This window comes from Drosophila elegans, unplaced genomic scaffold (genome assembly GCF_018152505.1).
Source record: "Drosophila elegans isolate 14027-0461.03 unplaced genomic scaffold, ASM1815250v1 contig_536, whole genome shotgun sequence".
Taxonomy (NCBI): domain Eukaryota; kingdom Metazoa; phylum Arthropoda; class Insecta; order Diptera; family Drosophilidae; genus Drosophila; species Drosophila elegans.
Genome location: NW_024545919.1, coordinates 1304831 through 1324736, shown reverse-complemented (window position 1 = coordinate 1324736; position 19906 = coordinate 1304831). Strand labels below are relative to the sequence as shown.

The window sequence follows — 19906 nt, the reverse complement described above, 5'->3', positions numbered from 1 at the left end:
GGATTCCACCAATACAAGGGCGGGAGGACGGAATCTATCTCTCTGGCCGACGCTATCCGCTTGTACTAGGCATGAACCAGGTCGCTCGAGAGGTTCGAGTCCAGAGAGAGAGGAAACAGGGAGCCAATTTCTTTCGTCTGTCTGAAATAAAGCTCTAGTCGTCTGTCTGTGAGCGAGTCTACCTGTTTCCGACGACTGGGAGGGAGGGGGTTTCGGACAGTTCCTTCTACGGGGAATCAGCACTCCGGTGGAGGCTGTAGTCCTGGGAAGAGGTCAGAAGGACATGAATGGAACTGGTGTCTCCGGTGGAGACCAGTTGAATCCTATCATAAAATTCACTTATTTAGGGACCTTTTTAATAACTTCTTGGGGGCTTAATTTCGGACGGTTTCTTGACCCATAAGCAACTTCCAATGCCAGCGAACCCGATTTAAAAATTTCTGTATTCTCTTCATAATACAATTGTCAAATAAAACTGCTGTTGTATGCAAAAACAATCAAGCAGCGTAAAAAAGTGAACGAAAACACATTTGTCCAGTTTTTTTGAGTCGCGTCTTGGCTCAAGTGTCTTTGTCGTCGTCATTCAAGTTGGTAATTTGAAGATTTACCTCAATTATTTTTAATTTTTATATTTTTCTGATTTAACAAAAAAAAGCGTGGCAGGCGTGTGCCACTATCAAGGTTGGTTATTGTTTATTTATTATTTAATTACTTCAGCACGAGCCAAGACCTTTAAATAAGAAGATAGGTCAGTAAATGGCAGGGAAGAGGAAAAAGGTAACGTTGACAATACCGCCTACTAGGACTGCAAGGGCTTCAACCTTAGCCGCAAGACAGGCCTGGAGAGCCAGACAAACCGTGACAACTAGCGATCAACAGGCACAGGAACAGTCGGTCAGCTTTGGCAGCAAGCTAGATAATTTAGGAAGCCTAGCAGATTACCACAGTTCCACCATGGAGGAGTCGACAGAAGCTGTAGGGGGTGAAAACTACTACTTAGGACCGCCACAAGGAAGGTCCAGCGTGCTACCTAATACAGGAGCACGGTCACGACAGTCGGAGTCAGAAAGCAGGCTGAAGCGAATGATGTCTGCGTTGATCATGCAAGGCAACGAGTTAAGGGCTACAGTCGCAACCCAGATTACGGAATTAAACGCCCAGATAATTAATCTACAAACAAAAGTGGCAGAAATGAGTGAATCACAATCAGGTAATTCACAAACAACCGGAGACACGCCTGCACAAAGCAGCACTTCTCGGCCGGCACCGTCGAGCCGCGGTGAGCGTCAACTTAACACCGAAACAGGAGTTTCGGGGTCAGCACCGCCGCCAGAACTTAATTCCATGGACCAACATAATCAGAATGACTCTGGCAGACGAAACTGCAACAGTGCATGGGAGATATCGGGAGCTGAGCACCGACCAACAGAGAACCGGAACGTTAGATTGGACAAGTGGAATCTTAAATTTGATGGGACCAGCCGAGGGATGTCAATAGAAAGTTTTCTCTTCCGAGTAGATCGCATGAAAGCACTGTATGGGTATACAGATGAACAGGTATTCCGAGAATTTCACTGTTTACTCACTGGCTCCGCCAGCAAATGGTATTGGGAAATGTTTGAAGACAAAGCGGACGACCATTATTTTGGGTACCACTCGTTAACCCGAGCGATGACCAGAGCCTTTTCGACATCGGAGAACGACTATGTCACCATAAAAGAATTAATGGAACGACGGCAGGGATATAACGAGAGTTTGGAGGATTATATTTCTGCGATGCACAATCTGCAGTTTAAACTAAGAAATAAGATTCCAGAATCCAACCTGGTGGAGATATTGAAGGAGAACCTTAATTCGCAGATGGGAGCCTTTTTGTTGGCGTCAAGCATATCGACATTAGCCGAGCTTAAGAGGGAAGGAATACGGGTCGAAAAATGGTTGAAGGACAAGAGGTCGCGCCCGCGGCACGTTAACGAAATCATAAATGAATCGGAAGAAGGATATGAAGCCGATGACTACCAGGTGGAGGCTTTTCAGAACAACCGGCCACCGAAGGGAGCTGGAATGGTAAAGCCAGCAAGAGGAAATCCATTTCGTCAAAACTTGGACAAGAAAACCTTGGAGTCAATGGGAACGGAACCCGGAGGGGAATGCACGTCCCCGTTTCATACATACCTTTGCTACACGTGCAATAAGCCGGCGGACTTTTATCGCCATTATTGTGGTAAAAACGACTCTTATCACTCTACTCACTCTTCTTTTTTACGGAAAAGTCTGATCGGAGAGCCGGGGAAGACCGGTCAGAAAAACGACACCCCGAGACCATAAAAGAGGCGACCTCAAGCCCCGCACAGATATCGTCTCATAAGACATGGTATCAGCGTAAGGCAGAGTACGAGGAGGCTCGCGCCCGTATCTTTAATACGGCACAAGAAGAAGAAGACGAAAGGAGTAACCGGAACAATAAGAAACTTCGACACCTGCACCAGACCCTGGAGACTGCACGGGAACTTAAAAGAAAATTAGTTGCGTCTATCATCAGCCTGAAAAATGACAACCGTATTTTTGCCAAGACAAAAGTAGACGGCGAAGAGATTGTAGCCTTATTGGATACAGGGGCAAGTGCCAACTGCATTGGCAAGAAGCAGAGCTGTAATTACAACGGAGGCAGCATAAGGTGCAGAGGTTAACCAGACAAAACGTACAAACGGCCAGTGGGGGGAAAACTCAAGTTACAGGCATGATCACTGTGCCGGTAGAATGGGAAGGCGAAACAAAAGAATTGGAATTTTTAATAGTGCCCGCCCTACAGCAACACTTTTATTTCGGAATAGAATTTTGGGAAGAATTTAAGTTGCCTTTACCGGGGAAACGCCTATTAGAGGTTGCGGAGTTAGATACAGTAGCGCCCGAAGAAGAGAATCCCGAACGCCCCGAAACTGCATACACCCCACACAAACTTACCGAACAACAGGAAAGCACCCTTAAAAAGGTAGTCAACACCTTCCCATCCTGTACGGATATGGGCTTAGGGAAAACCGAGTTAGAAGAACATGACATAGAGGTTACCCAGGAGAATTTACCTATCAAGCAGAGGCATTATCCCATCTCACTAGCAAAACAGAAACTGGTATTTGCCGAACTCGACCGAATGATAAAATTAGGGGTAATAGAGGAAAGTAACAGTAGTTGGAGTTCCCCTGTGACCCTAGTACAAAAGGGCCCCAAAAATCGCCTTTGCCTAGACGCCCGCAAAGTTAATGCCCGGACTGTAAAGGACGCATACCCGTTACCACACATAGAGGGTCTACTAAGTCGTCTACAAGAAACGTTCTTTATATCTGCTATCGACCTAAAAGATGCATTTTGGCAAATACCGCTGGAAGCAAAAAGTAGAGAAAAAACAGCTTTCACAGTGCCAGGACGACCTTTATACCAATTTACCGTCATGCCGTTCGGCCTGTATAATGCTGCCCAGCGCATGTGCAGACTGATGGACAAAGTAATTCCAGCAGCATTAAGAGAATTCGTTTTCGTATACCTGGATGAAGTACTGGTCTGTTCTCCAACTTTTGAAGAACATTTGGAAATGTTGCGACAGGTCAGTGATTGCCTGAGGAGAGCAAAATTAACAATCAATGTGGCAAAAAGTAAGTTCTGTTACAGCCAAGCTAAATACCTGGGATATGTAGTAGGTGGGGGTTGCATAAAAACCAATCCAGCAAAGATAAAGGCTATTCAAGAATTCCCACAGCCAATATCCGCTAAACAGATGCGGAGATTTTTGGGAATGACAGGGTGGTACCGGCGTTTTATACAAAACTACGCTCAAACGGCAGCACCGCTTCATGAAAGCCTCAAAAAGGACCGAGTCAGGAAATATGAGCTCGAGGAAGAGGGTATTAAAGCCTTTGAGGCACTGAAGACCAACCTGGTATCAGCACCTGTGTTAACAACACCGGATTTTTCAAAACCTTTCACGATTCAGTGCGATGCATCGACGACCGGAGTCGGAGGGGTGTTGTTCCAGACAGATGAAGAGGGTGGCGAGCATCCTATCGCGTACATGTCCTCGAAACTGGACAAAGCCCAAAGGAACTACAGCATCACTGAACTTGAATGTTTAGCGGCAATATTGAGCATCAGAAAGTTCCGCCCATACGTTGAAGGAATGCCTTTCAAGGTCATAACAGATCATGCTAGTCTAAAGTGGCTCATGGGCCAGAAAGATTTATCAGGCCGACTAGCAAGGTGGAGTTTGAAACTACAGGCCTTTGATTTTGAAATCGAACATCGGAAAGGGTCACAAAATGTGGTTCCAGATGCGCTTTCAAGGGTACATATGGATGAAGTAACAGCGGGACTTAGGGAAGCGGCAGAGATTAACATAGACCTACAATCAGCAGCGTTCCAGTCGAAAGAATACAAAGAATTGGCTCAAGCTGTTGAAAAACACGCAGAAAAGACTCCGGATACCCAAACGTCCGAAGGATACGTTTATAAGAGGGTAGGATTCCGAGCAGGCGAAATAATTAATGAGGACCGTGCTTGGAAGCTGTGGGTTCCAGAGGAACTTCGGCAGGACCTAGTTCATAAAGCCCACCATTCTCAAATGGCAGGACATGGCGGCATACTCAAAACTTTAGCTCGACTAAGGCAGTTATATTACTGGCCCGCAATGACGGTTGATGTACAAAGAACTGTTAAGAATTGTGAAATTTACAGATTCAGCAAAACGAACAAATCCAGCCGACCGCCAATGGGAAAACAACGAATAACTGAGCGGCCAGGACAAAGACTTTACATTGATTTCATGGGACCATATCCCCGTACCAAATCCGGAAACACCGTGATCTTTGTGTGTCTGGACCATTTCAAGCAAGGTTATTAATCATTTAAGCAAGGGTTAGCCCGGGCACACGAAAAAGCTGAAAGAACGTATAATACACGCAGTAAGGAAATTGAATTTGCAGTAGGTCAGGTGGTAAACCAAAAAAACTACAAGCAGAGTAACCGAATGGAAGGGTATAATGCAAAGCTAGGGCCCAATCGGGTACGGTGTCTAATACTTTGACGCAAGGGAGGGTCGCTGTACGAATTAGGGAATTTAGATGGAAAAAGTATTGGAGTATATCATGCCAAAGACCTTTTCGCTGCTTAAAACTGGTTGAAAACCAACAGCAATCAGTGCAATTGTACTACACAGCAAAGGAGGATCGTTCTTTTTTTTAGAGCAGCCAGTAAGAAAGAAGCAAATAACTATGGAACTCATGCAAGACATCGAGAACACGAGGGAGGCCGTGAAGAGGCATCTGGAAAGGTGCGAGGCCGAGGGAAGACCCCTCCCCTCAGAAGCTGACGCTCGGGACCGCAGAGACATAGCGGTGGACGAGCGGGAAAGACTCGCCTGGGTCGATACTGAACTAGAAAATACACTACGAGCAACGCAGTGGGAAATTGAGAAGACCACGGCAAGGATGAACGCCGAATACAACCGCCTCAACCAACTAATTCGGTTGAGGGACGCAACACAGCGGGACCTGCGGATATGGGAGGAGGACTACCGCCAGGCACGGCTCGAGACTCCGCACTTCGAAGCGATGTTCGAATACATATACGCAAAGAACGAGCGGATCCGGCGAGAAAGCCGATTTGCAATTCGCCGGCGGCAGAGGAGGCAAAGTCTGCCTCCAGAATACCGTATCTACACCGTGGCGGAAGACGACGATGAGGAGGAAGACGACGACGAGCCGACCCCGGCAAGACGGCGTTTGTCAGTGTAAAGAGAGAAAAAAAAATATATAAAATCGTATCGTATCAAATAAATGGAAACAAATAAAAATATATATGTATATTCCACCTGACCTTTTTTCTATTCTTTTTGTTAAAAATTAATGATAATAATAGCCCGGATATCTCAGTCGGTAGAGCATGAAACTCCTAAATCCCAGGGTATGGGTCGAGGCCACACGATAGGGCAATAACGGACTAGTTACAATCGCTCCTCGTAGTTTTTTTGCGAGTGCATTCCATGCTGAATCAGCATCGACGACCCTCGAGCGTGTTACGGGAGCGGGGTAAGAAATAAAACCAGAAAGAAATAGATATCGTAACCAGAGACAGAAACCACTGTGAACTGCAGGTGGCGAAACACCGAAGTTGGTCAATACAGTAACCAGCAACGAATTGGTCAGAGTAAGCAATTCATACGAACATACAACCGACAATAGGTGTATGCAGCAATTAATATGAAACCTAGCAGAACCCAGAAGTGGGACAGTAAGCCAGAAAAAGGGGAAATTCTGTACCTGAGTGGGAACACTTAGATGACCCGGAAGCAAAACCACCTCAGGTTCAAAAAGGTAATAAAAAAGATCATTGCGAATCGGGCAGTCGGAGTCCAAGATAAGTGCGAATCAGACAAGAAACGACCGCGGAACCGTGTTAGGTCCACTACTGGCAAAAACAGTAATCGCGGAGGACCTATCCGAGTGATCGAATTTAGAACCCGATAGAAATATAACTTATATATCATGGGATCTACAACCTCGAAAGCATCCGACAACACGGCAAACGTGGTGAGCAACGTTGAAATTGTAGACCACAAGGAGGACATAACCAAAGTCTACAATGTTTTGTGCCTCATTACTGGACTCTTGATCTTTATGTTGATTCTGAGCTTCCTCCGGATATACAAGCGATCTGTACAGAGACGTCGGGACCACGGACACGAGCTGGAGAAAATCATGGCTGTCGCCGCCAATTGGCCAGAAAGGAGCCAGCACTAATATATCAGCCCGTGCAAAGATAAAAACTACATCATTATTATTATTATTTCAATTTTCGACAAAACAATAAACAATACCCATTCATAATAAACCAGCAATTAAATACAAGCAAAAGACCAAAGTTTTGATTTGTAATTGGAACCACCAGGAGAAACCTCAGCTAGAAGTGCTCCCGTCAACCGTCGCGATTGCCGTTTTCACTCTTCTCTTACTCGCAATTCGTAGCGCCGTAAAGCGAATAACTTTTTTCTGTTTGTGAAATAGGACCAACATCGCGCAATTGCCCAAGAAATGACAATTAACATAATTTTTGTTATATAAATTAATCCAACACCTTATTAATAATGCTAAGAGAATTTGCACTAATATAAATATATTTATGCATATGTGTATAATTAATTTTCCAAACCCAGAATACCACAATGAGAGCTCTCGTCGATGGAAATAAAAAGGGGTAAGTGAGTTGTGTTCGACTTACTGTCAAGCAAACTTTTTATATATATATATTTACACATATGCGTATGTACCTAGATCTTTGTGCAATTTAAACATTTAGATATATATATAGTCTTCATACATTAGATTTAACGTCCTGTAAGATTCATATTATTATTTTTATAAATTAGCCCAAAATATTATTCTTAAATATATATATTCATTCTTAATGTTTCTTTTTTATACGTTAATACAAATATTACATACACTATATACAGAATATTTCTCAATTTAATTAATTTGGCACCCCAATTTACTCTTATATTTGTCAATTAAATGTGCACCTTTTTAAATAAAAATCTTTTTAATAAATTGTAATATGAAGCAGAACTCAATAATGTCTTGGTAAACGTTTATAAAAGGGGGAGATGGCGCAAATGGAAAAACTCGGGTCAAGAACAATGACATAACTTTCGACTGACGACATTGACACTAGGGGATCGCATTGCAGTGGCCGGCGGCGATCCATCGGCATACGGGACGTATGAAGGGGCAGGGTAAAACAGCCACACGCTGCCGATCGAAATTCGGTCAAGCGCTCGAACTAGCTACTTGAGAAGCTTGTGGGCAGCGACGACAAATAACAAAACGAACTGAACGATCTCTATATTTTTCCTAAGGCACGATAAATTTATTCTCGTTATGTAGGAGAGGGAGTGGTTTCCAAAGAACCCACCCCATCTGGCGAGCTTAGCCGGTACCCAGCGTGCCTACTCAGGACGCAACTCCCTCGGCCCAAGTCCTGTGGACTGGGCACTAATACACCGACGTAACAAGATTGCAAATATAAATCAGTGATTAAGAGTAAATCATATTGGGTCGAGTTAGAAAGGAAGAGTAGTTGGCTTTTTAAGGTTCAGAACCATTCTTAGGCTAGAATTCAGTGCAGCAACTCGAAAATAGAAATAGTGTATTTACCTGAGCAAGGAATATTAACGCTAAGGTCAGATTGTACTGCTCGAACTGATGACAAAATATTAGTTGCCCAACACAGTATTCAGCTAGAAGATCAGGGAACATTTTTTGTGTCTTATATTGGAGAGGTTAATGACAGTGTTGAGACAGGTACCATTTTTTTTTACCTAGGTAAGGTAAAAGGTAGTTGCAAATATTTGTACCTAGGTAAGGTAAAAGGTATGCAATTTTTTCTGTACCCAGGTAAAGGTAAAAGGTAAAGAATACAACTTAAAAATTTTATAAATTTGAAATTTTTATTATCAGTTTCTTTTTCTGAGATACAAAGATATAAACATAAGTCACATTGGTTTCTTTTTTTGAGATCACCGGAAATTTTCCCTTCTATTTTTGAATTTTTCGCTTTCAAAGCTTCATGCGAAGAATAACTGTTCGGGTGAACCCTCTGAAAAAAAAGTTTCATAATGTTTTAATGTCTTCATTATACTTGTTTAATTTAAACATTATTATGTGCTTAGTCATACATATATTTATAAAAATGTGGTTTAATAAAAAAAAATAGTTTTACATTTTTTGGTGGAAAATAAAAAATAAAAATAAAGAATGACCACCCCATCTATGTCCATAAAATTATGACCATATGTATGTATTTATGTATCCGTCAATTTCGTATTAAAATGCACTTTTAGATTATTTAAACTTATGGAAAATAATTTTCGCGCGAAAAAATGCATGTGCATAGATATGCACATTTACATTTAAACATACACTCCAATAAGCACATATTCATACATATATGATGCATACATAAATATGTGCTTGTTCACATACTCAAATAATTCGAAGGTGCATTAAAAAAAAATTGCGGGAATCGTGCTGCTTCATGCTATGATTGTTTAAATGTTTTAATGAAATAGGCACAATCTATACATAAATACATACATATGGTCATATTCACATTGATGACTGCACCACATAAATGTATGAATAAGCACATATATACATATGTATACATATGTTTAAAAGCACATGTGCATGTCTACGCACATGCATTTTTTCGCGCGAAAATTAATTTATCAATTCACTTCACAGTTCACTTACCTTCAGATGTTTATGCAAGTTGCCGGTTGACTTTTCATCAAATTTGATAGTTTTGTTCACACACAGTTTGCACTTCCCGTCCGGTAAAAAGAAAGTACCATTTAAAATTAATGGTAGCTCCTTTTTTCTGCGTCTTCTTTGCTCATTTTAAGATTTGTTGTGACGTTTTCTAGGAACCAATGTCATCGACAAAAGTGCACTGTTTAGGTAGCAACGGCATTGCTAATTTAGCATTATACCAAATTCCAACGGAAAATATTTTTGCATTCTTACCATAAAGACCTCTGTGAGTAAGTGGTGGAACTATCATATTTCTAAGTTTTCGATTGCATTGCTGTGAAGCAGGGCTATTTCTAATATGCACAATATTTACATACACGTATGGAAGTACCTAAATACCTTACATAGCTAAAACTTAAGGTAAACGAAATTCGTACCTAGGTAAGGTTAAAGGTAGCCAAATATTTTTTTACCTAGGTAAGGTAAAAGATACCGAAAAAAATTACCTAGGTACATACCTAGGTACAAGTACCTAGATACACCCCAACACTGGTTAATGATGTACCGAAGATAGTTTGGAACCAGCTCGATTTGCCCTTAATAAATCATACTGATAAAATCAATCGATTAACACAAGAAATACAATATTTAAAGACTCACAAGTTAGAATTAAAAGAATTAGACTTCCATCATGTAACTGGACATGCTTCTTTAATTTTGGCAATTATTATAATACTTGTATTAACTATATATTTTATAAGTAAAATAAATGTACGTGGGCAATTACAAGCCATTGCCATACCAAACGGTATAATTAATATTTAATCAATTTATGTTATAAATAAATTATGTTAAAGAATGTTTTGATTAAAAATAAATAAATTAAAGATTCAATTTTTGTAATCCTAAAACATAAGTCATTTCAAGCCGTGCAAGGTGTTAAATTTATAATGCAAAATAAAATCGAATAAATACAGTCCACTAATGTTATATTGCAATTGAATCAATTATGTAATTACAACACATACACCACAGTTTGCCGGCCCTTGCCAGAATGTTCAGACGAACACTGATAAATATTGTGTCAAAGATTTAATGAGCTCTGCACATGTCATGTAGAACTGTGTAATTCGATCAAGAGCCATAATTTACGATCTGGGACCCGACAAGGGTTCAGTTTTTCAAATACACATGTAATCTGTAACAGCAGGCCACTTGAGCTATCTAATATTATCGCTCTCAGATGTGCCTTCACCGAGAGTTTTTGTGCGGGGGGCAAAATAAATAACTCCCCCGTCCAGACTAAAAGATTAGGTCTCTGCGTAGACCATAGCTAAGATTAGAATAAGATTTTCACATAAGCTTCTTGTCAAGAAGTTTTAAATAAAATGAAACAGTTTCAATACAGAACTCAAACAAAAAGGTTGTATTTATTTACTATCCTTAACACTGCTTATATTAAGTTTTAATTCTTTTCAAATCAAGTATAACGTGCACTTAATTAAAGTACGAATTATACTCGAATCAAGTATTAAAAATTCTTTAATCAAGAAAGATCATTTTTTGGGTTAAGAATGCATGCGGCATGAGCACTATTGGTTTTTATAATAAAAACAGATTTTGCTTTATTTAAGAGCATATAAATCCATTTCCGAACCTAAAAAGTTATTAAAAAAAAGGACTGCTATTCCTTGAATTGAGGAAATATAAGGTGAGTTATTTATTTAATTAAACGCGCAAAAACCTTTGTTTGCGCACTTGGCGCTTGTATTTAAATAACTAGTTGTAAGGCGAGAGCGGGAGCCAATAAAGCTTTCGTCCGTTCGTTCTTGCGAATTCGCCCCGTCTCTCGCCACCGTAGCATAAGTTAGGTTCTAAGAGAAATTCTTGAAATATAATAGTCAGTGATCAATCGAACGTCATCGTAGCCACTCCTTTTCGTCGTGCTTTCGAAATAGTTTTTCACAAATTCGCAATTTAACATCGTCGAACTACTGCAGTCACAAGTTTTCGCGTTGTTAATACAAAACAGTATTAAATTTTCAACCTTGTTTTTTGATATTTTAAATTTTTGTATTTATTTTACATTTTAATTGTTTGCTTAAATTTATTTATTATTATTTTCTTATAACTAACTGGATAAAGTGATTACAATTTGTATTGTATTTGTTACGAGCTGACCGCCAGCACCTAGTAAAATGCAGGGCTGTTATTCAGCTTTGCATGTTTATTGTTCTTCGTCTTTCTTATCTCGCTACATTTGTCGCGTTATCTATTCAGCTGAGCTACAGCGAAAATTTGAAGTCAAGCTTTCTGCAAGTCAGTTCTTCGAGCACAGATAATAAAATCAAATAATAATTTCAATTGAACCTATCGTGCGTTTAATTTATATTTCTAAACTAAAGGGTGGCATTGTGGTTGTTTTCCCCATAAACATTTTGGTGACCCCGACGTGATATTCGTTTAATCGGAGTCTGCATGTCGGTTTTTAACATTGTTTAATATCGTTTAAGCAATAACTTATTTTCGCTGTCGTTTGCTGCATCTCAGTCACAAACACACGAACACTTTATGTGCGCGCTGCCGGCCGGCCGTTTGTTTTTTTTTTGAGCATTTTCGCGTTGTGAAAGAAGCAAAACTGTGTTGTGCTGCAAACATTAAACATAAAAGGAAACGCAATTAATTGTTGTTAAACGCGTATATTGCATACATATATGTGTAAATAGCCGTGTATGTGTATGGTCACATACATTACTTCGCCAAGTCAATGCGCTGTTGCTAGGCAAAATTTCGGTAAAAAGAACAAAAACAAAGTTAAAGTTTCCGTTTCGGTGTTGGCGACGCTCGGTGCATTAACATTTGCGCGGCAATAGGCATAGGGTGTTTTCTGCCCTCTGAATCCGGTCAGATTAAAAAATGGTTAACCCAGGAGTCGCGATTCAGCCTCAAAATTATGCTCCCAGTGACATCAAGTTTTACCGAGCCAAAGTGCGTTCCGTTTTGCGGCATTTAAACGCAATGAAAGATTACTTAACTGCTGGAGCTACTGAGCAGTTTGATGAATCTGATGTCCTCGCGCGGCTGGAATGGGTGAACTCTATGAACTTGGAATTCGATTCAGCACAGACTTCGCTGGAAAAACTGGACTTTTCGGAGATTAGTAAAGATACGCGGTTTGAATTTTCCGCAATCTTAATGGATTTAAAGGCGAAACTATGTAAATCGGGCCCTAGCAGCTCTGCGCAAACTGCATTTGCGCGTTCCACAGCTGCCAATTCTACATCCTTTGATATTATAAACATTGCGGATTTTTCTTTCAGATTGAGGAAACCTCGATTGCCAAATCTAGAGATTGCTCGCTTTCAAGGATCGTACTCATCATTGGAAATGATGACGAGCTAAGTGATATTGAAAAATTACAATATTTGAGGTCCTCTTTTGGCGGCGTGGCTTTGGAAACCATACGATCGCTCGAGCCCTCAAATGAAAATTATAAAAAGGTTTTAAATTTACTTATTAATTGATTTGATAATAAAGTTTTACACTTTCAGGCACACGTTCAGGCAATATTTGGTTTAAAAGGTGTCGAGAACGGGTCAGATAAGGGTCTTCGGGAGCTCAGCGATTGGATGAATTCGCATCTTCGAGCAATCCGTACCTTGGCCACTACACAACAAATTCTGGATGGACTTCTCATTCATATACAAGCTGGATCAAAGGACCCGGGAAAAATTGGAAGATGATTTGTCAATCTCTGAGCTACCTACCTGGGATGCTATGGAGTCGTTTTTGGAGAAGAGGTGCCGGATAATGGAAAACTTGGACCAAGCTGTGGTAATTCAAACACCACACCATCAGGTGGGAAAAAGCATGCATAGATATAACCCAAGTGTACTGATTACGATTGCTACTAACTCCAACCATCCAATTTGCCTATTTTGCGATGCTAGAGATCATTATTCGCCAAAATGCTCCCGATTTTTAAGCTTGATATAGGGAATATAGGGAAGCAAAGAAAATGCACCTTTGCCTCAACTGTTTACGCAAAGACCATAGCTTGCAGCAATGTAAGTCAACTCATTGTAAACATTGTCGCATGAAGCACCATTCATTACTGCACATTATCCCAGAGTCATCCATACCATCGACCTCAGTTTCATCTACATCATCCAACCCATCTATAAGCTCTCAGCTTACCATCGACTTCATCATCACTAGTGTCATGCTCATCTCCATTATCACAACCTAATCACCATTTAACCCATTCTCCACCACAAACCTTAAATACAATGCCAATGAATTACGTGCTGCTTCCAACTTCTATAATCTACGTAAAAAATAGAGTTGGTGCATTTATGCCTTGCCGAGCAATATTAGAATCAGCTTCTCAGTTAAATTTTATTACTACGCGCCTAGCTAGCCAACTTAATTTGAAACAATCGCAAACACTAATTACTGGGATAGGGAAATCTGCCATGAACTCTGATAAGCAGTGGATATTCTGGCGCAATCACGGGATGCAAGCTATCGTGCGTCATTCGCAGCTGTTGTAACCCATTGTATCACTGATTACCAGCCAAATTTCAATTTAAATACTACAGGATGGAGGATGCCACAAAACATTTCGCTAGCTGACCCTCATTTCAACCAGTCACAACGAATTGATCTTTTAATTGGCGCTGGTCTGTTCTTCGAAATAATCGCTAAAGGGAAAATTAATTTGGATAGCACCTTGCCCACGCTGCAAAACACCAAGCTTGGTTGGATAGTTTCTGGAGGGATGTCAAGTATGCTAAATCGCAAATCTGTCTTGGCTGCCATTGTCAAGGATCCTGCTGATCATTCAGATGATGAGACACTTGCTGCCGAAGTAAAGCGGTTTTGGGAGATTGAAGACATTAGTTCAGAAAAACCATCGATGCTGGCCGAGGACTTACGATGCGAGCAGCATTTCAAAGAAAATTGCATTAGGCTGGAGAATGGTCAATATTCGGTTTGCCTTTTATCCACTTAAGGATTCGAATCTTTGGATGACTCCTACTGTCTGGCCCGTCGTCGTTTTAAAAGTTTGGAATCAAAACTTAATAAGAACCCCAATCTGAAAGAGCAGTATTCGGTATTTTTACAGGAATACCTCAACTTAGGCCACATGTCTCTCGCATTAAGGGAACCAGCGGTGCCACAATTTTTCTTGCCTCACCATTCTGTTCAGAAGCTTGAAAGCATTACAACTAAACTTCGTGTCGTCTTTGATGGTTCTGCTAAAACTACATCCGGAATAGCTCTACGACGACTTGCTTCTAGCAGGACCAACAATTCAGCAAATATCTTTAATATTTTGCTTCGGTTTAGATTTTTTAAAGTAGCTCTTTGTGGAGACATCTGCAAGATGTACCGCTGCGTTCGTGTTTCGTACCCTGATAACTTTTTGCAATGTATTATTTGGCAAGAGAACTCCACAGATAAATGGAGTGTTTATAGACTAAACACGGTAACTTATGGAACCAAGTAGGCTGCCTTCTTGGTTATAAAAGCCATGCATCAGATCTCTTATGATGAAGAGGAATCATTTTCAGTTGGAGCAAAAATCGTTCGTAGAGATTTCTATGTGGACGATCTAATTTCTGGTGGCGATTCAGTTGAAGAGGTGAAAGAAATTCGTCATCAGGTAAAGGAGCTACTGGCGCGGGGCCACTTTCGATCCGAAAATGGTGTTTGAATGAAGCAAGCGCCCTACAAGGAGAGTCTGATCGCGATAAAGAGCAATTGATTAAATTCCACGACGGATCAGCTATCGCCAAAGCTTTAGGGCTGGTCTGGGATCCATCTTCGGATAATCTTCTCTTCAACTTTTCACAAATTTTATCAAGTCAACGAGCAACAAAACGGATTGTGTTGTACACAATTGCGAACTTTTATGATCCGCTTGGTTTAATAGCACCCATTGTTACAAAATCCAACATTTTTTTCAAAAGCTATGGAGCACTAACATGGATTGGGACGACACACTGCCAGAGCCTCTTCTTTCGTCATGGGTGGAGTTGACCTCTCAGTTGTCGGTCGTCAGAACCTAAAACTTCCACGATTCGTAATGCAAACGCAGGCTTCCATCGAGATGCAGGGATTCTGTGATGCTAGGAGAGCAGCTTACGGCGCGTGCAAATATTGCGGTCGGAGACCAATGGCAACGCTGAAGCACATCTACTCTGCGCCAAGTCGAGAGTAGCTCCCTTAAAAGCTTTAACAATACCAAGATTAGAACTTTTAGCAACGTGTTTATTGGCTGAGCTTATTGTAAACGTTAAGGAAACCATAGGTTTATGAGGACACTTAAGGCGCCTCACATTTTCCCACTCAAACAAACCCAGTATCTCAGCCACTGAAGGCAGTATTATGTTAAAATATTCATTATATGTTAAGTTTAAATATATTTTTAAGCCTAAAACCTAAGTTAGCCTAGTTTCAAACATAAGCGCGCGAGGCTGCCAGTGTCAATCAGCAAGATTGGTCAGTCGGGTCGAAAGTCGATAGTATCGATAAGTTATCGCAATCACCCGTGAGCATGCGAGCGTGCTGTTAAGCTCGAGCGTGCTGTTAAAGGCAAGCTTAGTGCGATGGCGCGAGCGTGCTGTTAAGCGCGAGCGCGCTGTTAAAGGCAAGCTTAGTGCTGATAACGCGAGCGTGCTGTAAAGCGCAAAAACAAGCGTGTCGACGTGGCACAGCGATCCACTGAGATCGCTCTTTTTCTTTTACGGCAGCCGAACAAGACGGACCACCAGTAAAACTCAGCGGAGGAACCAGCAGACGGTGACACCAGATCAAGCTCAGGAGTAAGATAAGCAACAGAGATCAGAGGCAGGCAGTACTGAGTGCGAAGGTTAGGGAGAATACAAGAATAAATAAAAGGAAGATAACTTGTGAAATTAAAAACCCCAAGTGCCGGTAATAAAATTTAGTGAACTTCGCGGAGTGTTATTCCGGGTTCGCCAGGTTGCCGCATTGCGTTTCCGAGGTATGTTTTCTCTACGCAACGCGGACAAGTTCTCGTGTTGCGTCTCCGAGGTCTGTTTTCTCTACGCAATACGAACGCTTACCAGACCGGAGAAAAGCGCGGGAAACTACCGCCGGTCTTTTCTACTCACGTCCAGGTTAGGGACAGGCTAGTAATTTAGTGAATTTCACCGAGTGGCTTTTTCGGGCCAGTGAGGCTTCTGAGTTGCGTCTCCGAGGTTTGTTTACTCTACGCAACGGGGAAGTCAAAGGTGCCCGCGTGCATATCCACGTCGGAGAAGCTCCCATATTTTCGTTTTCCGAGGCTTACTCTGCGCAATCCGAACACTTGCCGGATGGGAAAATCTCCGCCGATTTCCCCGCGACGAGGCCGGCCACGTGATCCCGATAACAAAATCCCGGCGGCAACTCCCAGTCCCGTTTCGTCTCCTGTGTTTCTACAAATTTAACTGTAGAGGACTCTGGCCGGACTGAAGCCTAGCCCAGCCTATGAAAGTCCTTACAGTTTGACGACCTAGGTATCCTGTAGGAGTTGGGTTTTTTTTTTTTGTATCAACCGCATGGCTTAAAGACCCATGTCCAGCCGTGAGATTTTTGTTTTGATTAGGAGGACCCAAGATTTAAAAGCCTAGACAAAGAATAAATAGGGAAATCAGTACTGCCACTTACGACAACGCCAATCGACTCCGCAAGGACGCCGCCCAACACGAGCGCCATCCCGAGCGCTTACCCAGCCCGCTCACACTAGGAGCACCCCGGAAGCCAGCTCCACCGCCGACTTGCGCCCCAGCCGCGCCACCTCCAGCACTCACGGCGACGAGGACACAATCACCACACTCACCGTGGACACCGGATCACCCGCCGCCAGTCGGGAGACCTCATCGTCCAGCAGCCGTCCGCGCGACGCCCACTCAGGGGCGCTACAGCAGCAAACACCCAGCCGCACCGTACACCGGGTCGACCGATGAAAACGGAGCTAGAACGAATAGCGTCGGAGGACGCAGAAGAAAAAACAGCTTCGTCAATCACCGCTCAAATCGAGGAGGGGAGCTTCTCCGAGTCCGACGACGCATCCGCGACCCAAGCCATGGGGTCAGGTGGATCTCTTATCGGCGAAAGGACGAACTTTAAGCTCTACTCAAGGAGTTCGGCCTGAACACCCACGGCCAGGTGGACGAACTACGATCCCGGCTCGCATCGTTCATCGGAGGGTCCAACCACAGCCGGCGCTCCGGGAACGCTTCGCCGCATTGGAGGCCATCTACCCTGAGGCCCCTGAGGTAGGGACCAACCGGTCCACCTCACCGATGCCCGGCGTAATGGACACCCTTCTCTTCGTGCCGCCCCCAGAACATTGTCACACGAGCCCAGGACGCGGAGTCCAAGGCTCCAACCCCGCGACCCGATCGCCACCCCAGCATATGTCAGCAGCCGCGTTCGCCGAAAACTACTCGTTCGACCAGGAGCTCGAAAGGATCTACGAGAACCTGCTGCCGGAGTATTAACTCTTCATAAGGCGCCATGAATTCTCCTCACTGGAAGGGTTGACGCAACTAGCCACCGCTTTCGAAATCGCTCGGGATCGAGACCCAGTAAGACAAGCAGCACTAGTCCTATCCGCCAGTGGTAAGCCTCCAGAAGCTTTGTCAGCGAAGCGGTCTCCAACCGACTCGATTCGGGTCGAAACATCAAAGAAGTTCGCACCCAAATATCCCAGGCGGACGGATCCCCGAAGGAAGTCACCAAGGACCTGCACGCACAAGTACGCCTAGACCTACAACATGTCCGCATGTCCCTCCTGGTCCTACTAACGATATGTGTGAGGTGATCCTCGGGATTGACCACCTCTGCAGCATCCGGGCAACCCTAATCTGCGGTCAAGTGTGCCTCCAGCTAACCCCGCCTGCCCAACGAAGAGCCAACCCAGGCCCAGTCATCCGAGCGGCGCCCACAGCGGCGATCGCCCACCTCTCGGACCCACCGGTTTCTACACAGCGGACAACAAGGACCAAAGAGGTGGCCACAACGGGTCCCATACCCGCTCCAACGCATCACATCACGTCGACTGCGGGCCAGAACCCAACCCCAGTTCCATCGGAGCACTCGCTACCACCGATCCTCCCCGGTACTACCACGGAAATAACAACGGCCGATGTCACCATCGAGGAAGTACAACCTCCAGTCGCTACCGGATGCCGCCGTGGCCAAGAAAAGGAACCCTTTTCGGTAGTATCTCACGAATTAGGGACGATTAGCCAGCACAACGACAGGAACGTCCCCCGACAACCCGGATAGTCACAATCTTTCCCGGAAAGCCCGCCGGGAATCGGGAAGTATCAACTATCCGCCCAGCCGGATACAGAGGACGCTCAGAGGCGCAATCCGTTTCGGAAGAATTGCCCTCACGGACACCCGGCCACAGTCGCGGAATCCCCGCTGGGATCGCTAGTGTCTGAAGAACCGCCCGAAGCAGTAACCCTCCGGTTCCTTCAAGAGGAGCTTAGACACTTCGACCATCTCCGAGGAACAACGGATATAGCCGAGGACACCATCACCCCTCGGGAAGATAAACCGCTGAAACAGCGGTATTATCCCAAGAACCCGGCCATGCAGAGTATGTTACGGGAGCGGGGTAAGAAATAAAACAAGAAAGAAATAGATACAATAGCCAGAGACAGAAGACACTGTGAAGTGCAGGTGTCGAAACACCGAAATTGGCCAATACAGTAACCAGCAACGAATTGGTCAGAATAAGCAATTCACGAGAACATACAGCAGGCAATAGGTGTACGCAGCAATTAATATAAACCTAGCAGAATCCAGAAGTGGGCCATTAAGCCAGAAAAAGGGGAAATGCTGTACCTAAGTGGGAACACTTAGATGACCCGGAAGCAATACCACCGGTATAAAAGAGCCCCACCTTAGGTTCGAGAGGACAGTCCAAGATAATTGCGAATCGGGCAGTCACAGTCCAAGATAATTGCGAATCGGGCAGTCAGAGTCCAAGATGATTGCGAATCGGGCAGTCATACTCCAAGATAATTGCGAATCGGGCAGTCACAGTCCAAGATAATTGCGAATCAGGCAGTCAGAGTCCAAGATGATTGCGAATCGGGCAGTCATAGTCCAAGATAATTGTGAATAGGGAGTCGAGACAGAAACGACCGCGGAACCGCGTAAAGTCCTCTAATGGCAAAAACAGTAATCGCGGAGGACCTATCCGAGTGATCGAACTTAGAACCCGATAGAAATATAACTTATATATCATGGGATCTACATTCTCGAAAGCATCCGACAACACGGCAAACATGGTGAACAACGTCGAAATTATAGATCACAAGGAGGACATAACCAAAGTCTACAATGTTTTGTGCCTCATTACTGGACTCTTGATCCTTATGTTGATTCTGAACTTCCTACGGATGTACAAGCGATCTGTACAGAGCCGTCGGGACCACGGACACGAGAAAATCATAGCTGCCACCGCCTATTGGCCAGAAAGGAGCCAGCACTAACCAATCAACCCGTGCAAAAAAATGACAATTACTTCATTATTACTATTTCAATTTCGGCAAAACAATAAACGACACCCATCA

At 43.3% G+C, this 19906-nt stretch overlaps 1 protein-coding gene and 1 long non-coding RNA gene across 4 annotated transcripts in view; one reads left to right on the top strand and one right to left on the bottom strand.

Moving 5' to 3' along the window:
- The window catches only part of LOC108149630, a 300988-nt gene that overhangs the window by 112839 nt on the left and 168243 nt on the right, over positions 1–19906 (top strand).
- LOC108137600 lies at positions 8476–9968 on the bottom strand. 3 transcript variants are annotated; one of them, XR_005977785.1, is made up of 3 exons: positions 9573–9719; positions 9300–9521; positions 8476–8643 (listed from the first exon to the last, which is right to left on the bottom strand). It is a non-coding gene; the product is annotated as an uncharacterized LOC108137600 (long non-coding RNA). The 3 variants fall into 3 exon arrangements; XR_005977786.1 differs by having other exon boundaries at positions 9300–9498; positions 9573–9713; XR_001774046.2 differs by having other exon boundaries at positions 9300–9968.